The sequence below is a fragment of the Balaenoptera acutorostrata genome, chromosome X (assembly GCF_949987535.1).
Source record: "Balaenoptera acutorostrata chromosome X, mBalAcu1.1, whole genome shotgun sequence".
NCBI classification, from domain to species: Eukaryota; Metazoa; Chordata; class Mammalia; order Artiodactyla; family Balaenopteridae; genus Balaenoptera; species Balaenoptera acutorostrata.
This window is the reverse complement of record NC_080085.1, coordinates 118,273,430-118,285,528: the sequence shown is the minus strand read 5'-3', so window position 1 is coordinate 118,285,528 and position 12,099 is coordinate 118,273,430. Positions and strand designations below refer to the sequence as shown.

Below are 12,099 nucleotides of genomic sequence, written 5' to 3'. Positions count from 1 at the left end.
CTCTGTTTGTTTGTTCTTTAATTCTTCTAGGTCTTTGTTAATCATTTCTTGCATCTTCTCAATCTTTGCCTCCATTCTTATTCCGAGGTCCTGGATCATCTTCACTATCATTATTCTGAATTCTTTTTCTGGAAGGTTGCCTATCTCCACTTCATTTAGTTGTTTTTCTGGGGTTTTTTCTTGTTCCTTCATCTGGTACATAGCCCTCTGCCTTTTCATCTTCTCTGTCTTTCTGTAACTGTGGTTTTTGGACCACAGGCTGCAGGATTGTAGTTTTTCTTGCTTCTGTTGTCTGCCCTCTGGTGGTTGAGGCTATCTAAGAGGCTTGATGGGAGGCTCTGGTGGTGGGTAGAGCTGACTGTTGCTGTGGCGGTCAGAGCTCAGTAAAACCTTAATCCACTTGACTGTTGATGGGTGGGGCTGGGTTCCCTCCCTGTTGCTGTGGCGGTCAGAGCTCAGTAAAACCTTAATCCACTTGACTGTTGATGGGTGGGGCTGGGTTCCCTCCCTGTTGGTTGTTTTGCCTGAGGCAACCCAACACTGGAGCCTACCCGTGCTCTTTGGTGGGGTTAATGGCAGACTCTGGGAGGGCTCACGCCAAGGAGAACTTCCCAGGACCTCTGCTGCCAGTGTCCTTATCCCCACGGTGAAACAGAGCCACCACTTGCCTCGGCAGGAGACCCCCCAACACCAGCAGGTACGTCTGGTTCAGTCTCCCCCAGGGTCACTGCTCCTTCCCCTGGGTCCCGATGCACACATTACTTTGTGTGTGCCCTCCAAGAGTGGGGTCTCTGTTTCCCCCAGTCCTGTCACAGTCCTGCAATCAATTCCCACTAGACTTCAAAGTCTGATTCTCTAGGAATTCCTCCTCCCGTTGCCGGACCCCCAGGTTGGGAAGCCTGACGTGGGGCTCAGAACCTTCACTCCAGTGGGTGGACTTCTGTGGTATAAGTGTTCGCCAGTCTGTGAGTCACCCACCCAGCAGTTATGGGATTTGATTTTACTTTGATTGCGCCCCTCCTACCGTCTCACTGTGGCTTCTCCTCTGTCCTTGGACATGGGGTATCCTCCTTGGTGAAGTCCAGGGTCTTCCTGTCAATGATTGTCCAGCAGCCAGTTGTGATTCTGGAGCTCTCGCAAGAGGGAGTGAGTGCACGTCCTTCTACTCCGCCATCTTGGTTAATCTCCCCACACAGAGGCTCTTATGACTGAACTCGGAGACTAGATTCAGAACCGACATGATTCTGGAGGCTGCTCAAGACTGAAAAGATTATTCTTCTCTTAATTTGACTTGTACTCCCAGACCCAGGCTGGAACAGTAGGTGACAACAACCCTCAGAAGTGATGGAAACTTTGGCTTTGTCCTGGTTCATTAGGAGCTTGATTGGCTTTATAGAGCTGTTATGTAAGGGCATTTTGAAGGTAGAATTCAGTAGGTCCTACTTGAAGGTGAATTTTACTTCCCTGATGAAAGTTGTGAACTCTTGTGGAATAGCAAATATGGAAGTTGGAGTTTAAAGAAAGAGAAGCCATGACTCTGGATTATTTAGGCAAGTGGCTCAACTGCTTAGAGCTAATAATAACACTGACAATGTGCCAGGCACATGATGTAAAAGCCTATGAGGGAGTTACTATTATTACCATCTCTGCTTTACAGATAAGACATTAGAAGGTTAAGTAATCTGCCCAAGTACTCATAGCTGTTAAGTGATTGAGCCAGAATTAGAATCCAAGTCTGTCAGACTTCTAAAGAAATGTTTTTATTAAGACATGTATTTCACCTACAAAGTGAATAATCTAAATGCAAACTTAAAGAATTATCATAAAATGAGCACCCATGTACCCACCACCCAGCTTAAGAAATAAAATTTTACCGTTTCTTTTTTAATATAATAACTTTATTGAGATATAATTCACATACCATACAATTCACCCATTTAAAGTGTACAGTTAAATTATTTTTAGTATATTCAGAGTTGTGCAACCATCACCACGATCAATTTTAGAAGGTTGTCTTCATTCTCCAAACAAACCTATACTCATTAGCTGTCACTCCCCATTGCCAGCCCAAGGCAACCACTAAAATACTTTATGTGACTATGGATTTGCTTATTCTGAACATTTCATTTAAGTGGAATCACACAACATATGGCCTTTTGTGTCTGGCTTCTTTCACTCAGCATAATGTTTTCAAGGTTCATCCATGTTGTTGCACTTAACAGTACATTGTTTTTTTAAATTGCCATACATACAGTGAAAAATATTTCATTGTATGGATACTGTATATTGTTCTTCCATTCACCAGTTTGTGGACATATGGATTGTGAATGGTGCTACTATGAAGATTCATGTACAAGTCGTTGTGTAGACCTATGTTTTCATTTCTCTTGGGTAGATACGTAGGAGTGAAATTGCTGGGTCATACGGTAACTCTATATTTCACTTTTAGAGGAACTGTGAGACTGTTTTCCAAAGTGGCTGCACCAACTTATATTCCTACTAGCAGTTTATGACGGTTTCACTTTCTCCACATCCTCACCAACATTTGTTATCATCAGTCTTTTTGATTATAGCCATTCTAGAGGGTATGAAGTGACGATATCTCATTTTGATATTGATTTGCATTTCCCTAATGACTAATGATGTTGAGCATCTTTCATGGGCTTTATTGGCAATTGGTGTACCTTCATTTGGGGAAACGTCTATTCAGATCCTTCGCCTATTGTTAAATTGGGTTACTTGATTCATTACTGAGATATGATTCACATACCATAAATCCACCATTTTAAAGTGTAGAACTCAGTGGTTGCTAATATATTAGGTTGTGCAACCATCACCACTATTTAGGTCCAGAACATTTTCATCACCCCACAAAGAAACCCCTTACCCAGTAGCAGTCACTCTCCGTTTCTCTAAGGGCTAATGATGTTGAACATTTTTTCTCTCAAACCCTTTGTCCGTTTTTTTAGGTGGGTTATTCATCTTTTCATTGTTGAGTGGCAACATTTCTTTATATATTCTTCTTTATATACTCTTATCAGACGTGTGATTTGCAAAAAACTTCATTTTCTGGGTTTGCTTGGTATCTTTTGAAGCACAAAAGTTTTAATTTTAAGTTTAATTTTGATGACATCCAATGTATCTATTTTATCTATTTTGCTTATATTTTTGGTGTTATATCTAAAAAATTGTTGCCTAATCTAGGTTGTGAAGACTTATGCCTATCTAAGAATTTAATATTGTTAACTCAAGTTTAGCTCTTTAATCCTTCTTGAGTTAATTTTTACATATGATATGCAGTAGGGGTCCAACTTCATTCTTTTGCATGTGTATATCCAATTGTCCCAGCACCATTTGTTGATTTCTATTCTTATAAATTTGTTACATTGTGTTTTATGTCACAGAATTGATAATGTTCAGTTCAACTACATCGTTACTAATTTTCGACCTGCTGGATTTCTTGATTACTGATAGACGGATGGATCACAATACTGGATCTATCTATTTCCCTTTGCAGTTCTATCACTTTTTAAAAATATTTATTTGTTTGTTTATTTTGACTGTGCCACGTCTTAGTTGTGGCATCATTGTTTGTTTGTGAGTTGTTGTTTTTTTGTCTGCGTTGGGTCTTCATTGCTATGCGTGGGCTTTCTCTAGTTGAGACGAGCAGGGGCTACTCTTTGTTGTGATGCGCGGGCTTCTTATCGCGGTGGCTTCTCTCGTTGCGGAGCCTGGGCTCTAGGCCTGCGGGCTTCAGTAGCTGCAGCACGTGGGCTCAGTAGTTGTGGCTCACGGGCTCTAGAGCGCAGGCTCAGTGGTTGTGGCGCACAAGCTTAGTTGCTCTGCGGCATGTGGGATCTTCCCGGACCAGGGCTTGAACCCATGTCCTGTGCATTGGCAGGCGGATTCGTTTTTTTTTTTTTTTACATCTTTATTGGAGTATAATTGCTTTACACTGGTGTGTTAGTTTCTGCTGTATGACAAAGTGAATCAGCTCTATGTATATGTATATCCCCATATCCCCTCCCTCTTGGGTCTTCCTCCCACCCTCCCTATCCCACCCCTCTAGGTGGTCACCAAGCACCGAGCTGATCTCCCTGTGCTATGTGGCTGCTTCCCACTAGCTATCTATTTTACATTTGGTACTGTGTATATGTCAGTGCAACTCTCTCACTTCGTCCCAGCTTACCCTTTCCCCTCCCCGTGCCCTCAAGACCATTCTTCAGAACCATTTTTTTTTTGATTCCATATATATGTGTTAGCATACGGTATTTGTTTTTCTCTTTCTGACTTACTTCACTCTGTATGAGCATGGACTAGCTTGACAATTAAAAACTCCCAGGGACCCAGTCTTGGGGAGACCAAAATTTTTGTGGGTTTTGCATCCAGGAACCCAAGCAGGTTCTCATGGAGAAGATCACAGAAAAATCCCTTTGTGCAGTTCATCACAATTTCCATTTGAGTGGTCCTGCCAGTTACTGGCTCCAGTGGCTTCTCCTCAGGGAAGTTGATCTCAGTTCTAATTCTTTGTGTTTGCCTGTCTTTCTAGATTTGGGGGTGGTGGTTTTCCCTGTGATCTCAATTCTCAGTGGATCTAAGAAAAGTAATTGATTTTCAGTTTGTTCAGTGTTTTTCTTGTTGCGAGGATGGTAATGATAACTTCTAAGCTCTTTGGATGTCAGAGCTGAAACCCAATGTCCTTTTATGGGTTTTTGAATTATTTTATTTTATTTTGCTTTTTTAACCAATTTGTTTAACTTACATTTAGTAAATGTATAGAGTTGTGCAACCATCACCACAATCCAATTTAAGAACATTTCTGTCACAGAAGATCCCTTATGCCTATTGCAGTCAATCCCTGCTCCCACCCCCATGAATTATTTTTTTAGTGTTTGCTTTGAGGCTTTCCATATATATATCTTAACTTGTCTGAATCTGCTTCATGTTTACAGTAACTTAATTCTAGTGAGATATAAAAATGTTACTCCTAGTATACCTGTATTTCCACTTCCCTTTTTGTGCTACTGTTGTTATACATGTTATGTCTATATGTTATGAACCCAATAATACATTGCCATCGTTATTATTATTTTAAATTTATTTATTTATTCATTTATTTAATTTTTGGCTGCATTGGGTCTTTGCTGCTGCACGTGGGTTTTCTCTAGTCGCTGAGAGCAGGGGCTACTCTTTGTTGTGGTGCGCAGGCTTCTCATTGAGGTGGCTTCTCTTGCTGCAGAGCACAGGCTCTAGGCGCACGGGCTTCAGTAGTTGTGGCTCACAGGCTTCAGTAGTTGTGGCTCGCAGGCTCTAGAGCGCAGGCTCAGTAGTTGTGGCTCGTGGGCTTAGTTGCTCCGCGGCACGTGGGATCCTCCCGGACCAGGGCTTGAACCCATGTCCCCTGCATTGGCAGGTGGATTCACAACCACTCCACCACCAGGGAAGCCTGCCATCGTTATTATTAATATAATTTTCTATTAATGAAACTGAGAGAAGAAAGGAGAGTGAGGATATATTTATAGCATTTGTTTTATTAACATTCTTATTTACTGTTTGTGTGAGGTGATACCTCATTGTAGTTTTGATTTGCATTTCTCTAATAATTAGTGATGTTGAGCATCTTTCCATGTGCCTGTTGGCTATCTGTATGTCTTCTTTGGAGAAGTGTCTACTTAGGTCTTCTGCCCATTTTTGGATTGGGTTGTTTGTTTTTTTGATATTGAGTTGTATAAGCTGTTTGTATATTTTGGAAATTAAGCCCTTGTCAGTCACATTGTTTGCAAATATTTTCTCTGTAGGTTGTCTTTTCATTTTGTTAATGGTTTCCTTTGCTGTGCAAAAGGTTAAAGTTTGATTAGGTCCCATTTGTTTATTTTTGCTTTTATTTCTATTGCCTTGGGAGACTGACCTAAGGAAACATTAGTACAATTTATGTCAGAGAATGTTTTGCCTATGTTCTCTTCTAGGAGTTTTATGATGTCCTGTCTTACATTTAAGTCTTTAAGCCATTTTGAGTTTATTTTTCTGTAGGGTGTGAGGGAGTGTTCTGACTTCATTGATTTACATGTGGCTGTCCAGCTTTCCCAACACCACTTATAGAAGAGACTGTCTTTTCTCCACTGTATATTATTGCCTCCTTTGTCGAAGATTAATTGACCGTAGGCCTGTGGGTTTATTTCTGGGCTCTTCATTCTAGGGGTAGTTTTTTGAGACCAGTCTTTGAAATTTGCTCGTTCTCTCTACTGACCTAGCTGGCCTCTTGTGTAGCTTGTTGTTCTTAATTAAGAGGACCAGCCTTCTCTCATTTGCTTACCACCAAAATCTTCATTGCTTTTGCAAGAGACCTTAGGCTTGAATTTCCCCACACTGTTTTTCAACTAGAACCAATTCCTTTGAGGAAAGCTCTCTGTTCCTATAGTCTGTCTGCCTCTCCCCTGGGCAAAATCTTTGAGCCACTACTCTGGGTGCTGGGCAGGGCAGTAGCCTCTGGTCTTCTCTGTTTACCTTTCCCAGCACAGAACCTCTACCCTACAAGCGAGCTGGGGTGAGGGTAATTTGGTGCCAGTATTTTCAGCCTGTGTCCTCCCTCTCCATCCAACCTCTCAGCCACATTCACTAGGCATTCAGCATCTTCAACTCAGAGCTGGAGCAGTTGAGATACGCTAGTGAGATATTGTGTCCTTGGGTTGGGAGTTGAGGGCAGAGGGAGCCCTCTCTTCTTGTCCACACTTGCCTGGAGTGCCTTCTGGCAAACTGAGCCAGGAGGAGGGAGGAGGGAGGAGGGAGAGAGCAGGTCATGGCTCAAATACCAAGCTCTCCCTGTTCTTACTGAGTTTTAGAATATTTTCTTGAATAAATGTTTTCTTCATTTACCAGATGTCATTGGAACACTTTCTAGAGACTTTAAATGGTTGTTTTTATAGGTTCCACTAGCTCTGCTTGTTTCCCCGGGGGATGGGTCCACGTAGCATCTCATGCCACCATCCCCATCATGCCACTCCTTGATGTCAGCCTAAAAACTTTTTCCCACTTTTATATTGTCTCAGTTTACAGTTCTGCCACTTAGAAGCTGTGTTACCCAGGGTGATTCACTTAATATTTAAGCCTTAGTTTCCTCACTTGTAAAATGAGGATAAAATCACCTACCTTGCAGGGTTGGTGTGAGGATTCAATGAAATAATGTGTACCAAGTACCCGGCGTATAGCACAAGCTACTTGCTGCCACCTCCCATGTCTGCTTTATTCATCTTCTACCAGCTTCTCGTTGTTTTTTAGAAAAAAAATTATGCAATATTTCAAGCATACAAAGAACAGAGATAAAATAAAGTACACCCACGTACCCACCATTCAGCTTAAGAATCAAATTATAGCTGCAATTGGAGTCCTGTGTATACTTTCCAATATTTCCTTCTCCTCCCTCCCTCCCCCGAGGGAACCTCAGTCCTGAATTTGTTTTTATTATTTCCAGGAATGTTTTCATACTTCACTACTTATCTTCAATAAAGAAAAATATGGTTCAGAGGCATTTTTCCTGTGATGGCTATGTAAACATCCTGTGTGGATAAGGGTAAATTTCTTAATGCCAATGAAAAGAGATCCCATCATGTTAGCTTGCCATTTATATGAGCACGTATTCTTTTTCTTCTGATCTGAGAACAGCAATTCTGGATAAATACCAGAAAGAAACGGTGTACCTCAGATGGCAGACTTTTGTAGTGTTTAGAGAATTTTCTGTTGTAATTCTGTGTGCTAAAATACTACTGACTCGGTATTTACCCATGTTAGGAGTTTAAAGTATAAATGACAGTAGAGATTCCTTCAAACATTATGATTTAAAGTTTGTTGCACAGTTAATTGAAAGATTCTCAACTTTGGGGGGAAATTATTATATCCTGTTCGCTTGATTTTGGTTAGTGATTTTTTTTAATCGAAGTATAGTTATTTACAATGTTTCAGGTGTACAGCAAAGTGATTCAGTGTACATATATCTATGTATAGATATAGATATATATTCTTTTTCAGATTCTTTTCCATTATAAGTTATTACAAGATATTGAATATAGTTCCCTGTGCTATACAGTAGGTCCTTGTTTATCTATTTTATAAATGATTAGTGATTTTTTTGGAGAATTTTATAATATCCCTTGAAATGATGGAAGACTCACTGGAGTCCCATAGAACTGAATTTTTATCTTAGTGGTTTATTTACATGTAAGGAATGAAAATTAAATTAAAATACTTGGGGTTATCCTCAGAGGTGCTTCTAATATAATCTCAGCTATTTTCTAGGCATCTTGTCGTAATTTATGCTGACATACTAGAGGCAAAGCATAGTTGAGTGAAATTCTCAGAAAATTCAGATTAAAATCCTGTTTTATATGAAGATTTCAGCTGAAATAGGGACATTGGTGGATTTCTGCTAAAGCTGTAGATGCTTAGAAGCAGGAAAATCTCTTGAGTCAGAGCAAGCCAGTTAGGTGAACTTCTTCATTTCGGCCGGCAGGTAGCAGTATCATACTAGAAATGCTTGTGACGATTGACAATGAGACCAGACGCAGCCTGAAAATTGTATGACTGTGTGTTGGTGCCTTGTGAAAAGTGCAGTGATGCATTATCTGAATTTGGAGATATAAGCAGACCCCAATCTTGATATGTTTGTTCCCCATATTTACATATATTTGAATGACTGCCCCAGTCTTTTGCTCGGCCCTGGGTGAGGTCTTTCGGGATTTCCCCTCTCTCTCCCCTTCTGGCTTGCTATTGTGGCTCTTATTTCTTCCTGGGAGTAACTTCACCCTTACAAAAATACCCACTTCTCTCCCGTGCTTCGTTGTGGCATCCATCCTTTTCACAAGGGAGAGGAACCCAGCAGCGTGAAAAGACAGAGGGGGGAGAGGAGGAGAGAGTTAGCACCCAGGCAGATCTGGACCTCACTTCCGGCTCTATTGCGGCGACTACCACAAACACCACGTGTTCTTTTCCTCTTGTTAGTTTTATTCACTCTCTGTTTACCACTGTTGTCAGCAACGAAGACTTTGAGAAAAACTCAGAGCTGTGTACTTGCTTCCGGGACGAAGCACATAGGAAAAATTCTGAGACTAGATTCTGTTCTGTCTTTGAGGAACCAGGGAAGGGAGCAAGTGAGACTGACCACAAACAAAAAGTGGTGGGGAAGAAGCAGGCAGCCTAGTTTCTGGGACTGGATCAGTGAAAAAAGGGCTGAGTGAGATCCACCCAACCCAGTGTGAGCGGCAACCCCGGGGATTTTCCACTGGCCACGCCCAGCCCCCCAGCTCCTCATGCCTCACCTCCCCTTTCCAGACCACAGTGATTCCCACGAAAGGCTGGTGGCGAGAGAGTGAGGCGAAAAGGGGGGAAAATCTGGTCCTTTTCTAGCTGCTCTAGTTAGAGTTACCATCGTTCAAAGTGGAAATCTATGCAAAGATTCTACAGAAACACTGTTATATGAGATGGTTAAGCCCTGTAGTGTTATTATAATGTATGATACTTTTCTTCAGTTTTCCAGCCCAACCTAGAATATACCAGAGCCCCATCCACCATGCATTCTATAAGGGTATGTTGAGTTTCAAACAACATTCATACATTGAAAACTGCTTCTATTGTATCACATCACATAGACAGAACCTGTTAAACTTGAAAAGCACTTCAAACAGGCTGTATAAAACGTAAAAGCTGCATTTGAAAGACAGATTGTGTTTTGGTATAATGATATATATTTGCATGTTATATTTGTGTATGATATTAATTTGTGCATTAAATTTATTTGGCTAAGTAAAATGTGTCTTTGAGGATCTATTTATCATAATGGGCAGTGGCTTTATAAGGCAGTTTTGTTCTTTTGTTGCACTAGTCTAATGTTACTTTTTCCCCAATAGCCAGTGTTTTATTCTGAGATAGTGATCTCACGTTATATTGAAAAAAAATTTTAAATTCTTTTGTAATATTTAACAAGCCTAGAAGTTAGAATGCTGCATGGAAAGTAATAAAGTACACATTAGCATTTGCTTGTAATTGTTGTAACCCTTGTATCAATTAGAGTAGAAAGTTGAGGATGCAGGTAGTGATTTACTCACGGAAAGGAAAAAATAAGACTTGTTTACCAAATTGAAAAGAAATTAGGAAAGTGATTTTCTCAAAATTACATACTCAAATGCACTCTCCAACTTCGAGTTATTTTCCTAATTATATTTTATATGTGATGATTATTTTTTAGTCTAAGCCAAATCTGACCCAGAGGCAGGTTAACCTGTATTTCCCTAGTCGCTTGCATTAAGCACTATTTCTTTTTCAAAAATTTTTATTGAAATCTAGTTGATTTACAATGTTGTGTTAGTTTCAGGTATACAGCAAAGTAATTCAGTTATACATATAGATATATATTCTTTTTCATATTCTTTTCCATTATGATTTATTACAGGATATTGAATATAGTTCCCTGTGCTATATAGTAGGACCTTGTTGTTTCTCTATTTTATATATAGTAGTCTGTATCTGTTAATCCCAAACTCTTAATTTATCCCTTCCCTACCCCCTTTCCACTTTGGTAACCATAAATTTGTTTTCTATGTCTGTGAGTCTGTTTCTGTTTTGTAAATAAGTTCATTTGTGTCATATTTCAGATTCCACATGTAAGTGATATCATATGATATTTGTCTTTCTCTGTCTGACTTACTTCACTTAGTATGATAATCTCTAGGTCCAAAACACTATTTCTTCTAGAAGTTCTCCCTGCATTATTCAAGTCAACTCAGCTCCCACCCTCCTTTTTTTCATGGTTTAGACCTCAGAGATGGTCCATGCCACTGCTGTGTTCCACATCAAGCATCAGACAGTAGTGATTTCCAACAGACCTGGGTATGAACCTTAACTTAGCTATTTACTTGCTTTCACTCACCCTTTCTGAGTCTCATGTTTCTCGTCTGTAAAATGAAGATAACACCTGTGTTGAAATGTTGTTGTGAATATTAAACAAGAACAAATGCATGCAGAGATCTTAGCATGAAAGATTTTAGTCTTATAAACCCCAATATTTAAGGTTCACAATTTTAGTAGGAAGTAGGTTTTATCTCTGCTTTACAAATGAGTCAGCTGAGGTTGGTAACTGATCAGGGTCACTGAATCTGTTTTATGATTTCAAGTCCAGGGCACTTCCCTCCCCTTGGCTGCTTCTGGAGCAAGACTGCAAAATCTGATAAAACAGGTAGCATTGATGGTTAGATGTGACCACTCAGATGAGATCTAGCTTCCGTGACATCCCTGTGATTCTGCGTGACTCAAGGTTGCTGTGTAGCAGCTGAAACAATGTCTTTTTCTCTCCTGCTCGCAAAAGCCAAGCAGAGGGAGAGTATCTATAGTAGGGGTAACCTGCAACCCACCACACCCCCAAACCCCCTAGTAGGTTATCACTGATAGCAAGTTTCTTTGAACACAGCACAACTTTTTGCAACATGCCACAGTTGGGAACCGCTGTCGAAGATGTATTCTAGGAGAATAAGTAGGTCATTTGGTAGTAGAGGGTTCCTCTTGGAGAGGGATGAGGAGATTGGTGGGGCCAGTAGGAATCCAAAAAGTTAAGACTTGATCTTGCAGGCAGTTGGAGGTTCCTGAGTAGGAAAGCAACAGGAGTAAAGTGGTGGTTTGCAGGGTGGTTCAGAAGCCAGAAAGCCTGGAAGCTGGGGGGTCCATTGGACTATTGCAGTGAACCAGACCGGAGAGATGAAGACCTGAGCCGAGTCAGTGGCAGTGGGAATGGAAAGGAATAAACAGGCACAAGAAGGCTTGTGACGGATTAGATATGCATGGGTGAGCAAGGAGGGGGAGGGGTCAAGAGATAAAGCAGGTTTCCTTCTTTAATTCTATTTTGCAGAAATATAAACTAAAATGATCTTGCAGCCCCAGGACTCAGTATCCTATTGGTGGAAAGGAGACAATCCAGGGGGTGCTGAAGGGCAGAGAAAACCGAGGCTTATACTTAGACATTTGCACAACATGGTTCCTAAGATATTAATACAGTCTTTTTTTTTTGGCCACACCTCGCGGCTTGTGAGATCTTAGTTCCCCTACCAGGGATTGAACCCG

General features: G+C 40.7%; 1 protein-coding gene across 4 annotated transcripts in view; it reads left to right on the top strand.

Annotated features, from left to right (window-relative positions):
• The window catches only part of ARHGEF6 (Rac/Cdc42 guanine nucleotide exchange factor 6), a 111,191-nt gene that overhangs the window by 75,614 nt on the left and 23,478 nt on the right, over nt 1-12,099 (top strand). The gene's annotated exons all lie outside the window — the stretch shown is intronic.